Below are 2420 nucleotides of genomic sequence, written 5' to 3'. Positions count from 1 at the left end.
TATATATATACAAATGGATGTATTTTTCCCTTGTTTCCAATTAACACGGAAAAAAAAAAAATAAACAGTTACCAGGGAAGCAAAAAATCACACAAGTAATAAGGACATAACACCCTGTTTGTAAAGGTAGAAACTCTGGGTTGAAGTAAAATATTTTGTATAATATATATAAATAAATAAATGGAGTTAAACGCAGGTGTTATTCAAATTCTTTTACTTCCGGCATATGTTTCGAAGACAACATTGGTATTATTCCAAAGGAATAAAATGGTGTAAAACAATGTAATCTTCTCATCAGGGAAAGATAGAAAGAAACCATAAGATTACCTTAGAAAGAAACTATAAGATTACCAGTAAAGGTGCAATCAGGAAAGCCAGCCTTCAGGCTGAGAAAATTATCAGATGAAGACAGAACCACTTGATCCTAAGCAACCTCATTTTATTTTAAAAGATCATAAACAAAATTCTTTTAATAACCCATCCTTACGACTTATCTGTCCTTCTAGCTCTGACATTGGTGTACTTAGTAAAAATATTCTAGATAAATATATTCCTACCTTGGTTAAAAAATTAAAGCTTAGTTTATGGTCCAATTTGTTCCAAGTCATTGACTGATTTAGTTCTATTGCTAATAAGAGGAGCACTAAATTTATCCAGTTTGACATTTCTAGTTTCCATTCCTCCATCAACCCAATAGTACTTAATAAAGCACTCTGGCTAGCTCACAACAAAGCTGGTCTCACCAGGGAAGAGATTAATGTCATGTTGGCTGCCAGAAAATCTATCATAAAATTTGATAACAAGCTGTGGGTCCGTAAAGATACACCCGATGGTTTTGATGTCATGATGGGAAGTTCTGATTCAGCACAAATAGCTGATTTGGTCAGTATATATATACTTTATGAAATGGCAGACCGGTTCTCAAGCGTCAATGGAGGTCTATATCATGATGGTTGTTTACTCTACCTTCAAAATGTTTCTAACCAAAAAGTACAAAAGGTTAAGAATAGTTTAGTTAAGTTTTTCCATAGAATGGGCTTAGGCATCGTTTTTGATGATGATGTAACGAAAGCCAACTTTTTAGATATTACACTTAACTTACACAATAATTCGTACTTTTCATACCACAAACCATCAACCAATCTTAAGTATATTAGCCAATTCACTAATCATTCTAGGGCAATCACTAAGAATTTAGTTAAAAATATTTCATTCAGATTGTCTAAGTTATCTGCTAATGCTGACATTTTCAACGACAAGGCTGAATTTTATAACTCTGCCTGACTTAAAGCAGGCTAGACAGAGAAAGTTACCTACATTAATTCTATTCAATCTTATTCTACCTTTAGTAATGGAGATATGAAATCTAGCTGTAACAATATGAACAATTTCAATTTTAATTTAGACGCCAACACCAAACAGAGGGAAGTTTTTTTTTACAGCGTAAAGGAGATAACCATTATTTAAGCCCCTTTTTTCATTCTAAAGGTAAATTGATATCTTTGAAAGATAGTTACACTAAAAATAAGGCAACTACTAGCAAAACTATTTGGTTGATTATTCCTTATGGGAGGCAAATTAAATCTAATCATCCTTTCCAGTTTCGGGAAGCTATTATTAGGAATTTTCCAAAGAATTCTAGGTATTACTCGATTATCAACTCACACACGGTTAGGATTGGTTTTTCCAACACAAAAAAATCTTTCACAAATTAGTCTGTAAAATAAGAATCCAATTACTAATACTAACATTAATTTAGCAAATACTAACCATCCCCCTAGAAATATTAACAACAAAGTTATTGTCTCTGAAGACAATTCCAACAGAATTAGGTTTATGTCAAGTAATTCTAAGACTAAAAACTCTCTATACCAGTGTAAAATTACTTCCGGTACCGATGTCTTTTTTTATATAAGTAGTTCTTCTCAGTTATCTAAAAGAATTTCTAATCATTACTCTACATTTAGGGATGGTAATAAACGCAACAGTACAGGGATTAGTAAATTAATTTGGTATCTAAAAGACCATAATAAACTATTTAATTTAGATTGGTTGATTCTCTACATTTCATTCCCACACGATAAAGGCAAAGAATTCTGCCAACTCTGTAATAGTGAACTATTTTCTATTCTATTTTCTAAGAATCCCCTTGTAAACACGTTTATAGAGCGTGCTTATCGATGTAAACATTGGCAGAAACATACCTTTAGTTCATATAAGTGATATCTACCATTATATATAATTTGAACATTGATTTTCTTCTTACATTTCACTTCCACTAGATATATCTATTTCCAAGCCTTTAAGCTTTTATTTTAATTCACATATCGCTCTATATTTCTCCTTTATTAATTTTCTACTTATTTCTTTCCTTTACCCCTTCTCTTTCTACAGGCTACTTTTGACGTTATATCTTCTAA

At 31.6% G+C, this 2420-nt stretch overlaps 1 protein-coding gene across 2 annotated transcripts in view; it reads right to left on the bottom strand.

Moving 5' to 3' along the window:
- Positions 1 to 2420, bottom strand: part of LOC106870576 (regulator of microtubule dynamics protein 1) — a 74181-nt gene that overhangs the window by 28879 nt on the left and 42882 nt on the right. The window lies entirely within an intron of this gene.

This window comes from Octopus bimaculoides, chromosome 11, assembly GCF_001194135.2.
Source record: "Octopus bimaculoides isolate UCB-OBI-ISO-001 chromosome 11, ASM119413v2, whole genome shotgun sequence".
NCBI lineage: Eukaryota > Metazoa > Mollusca > Cephalopoda > Octopoda > Octopodidae > Octopus > Octopus bimaculoides.
The sequence above is the reverse complement of the archived record's forward strand: the minus strand, read 5'-3'. Positions and strand labels throughout refer to the sequence as shown.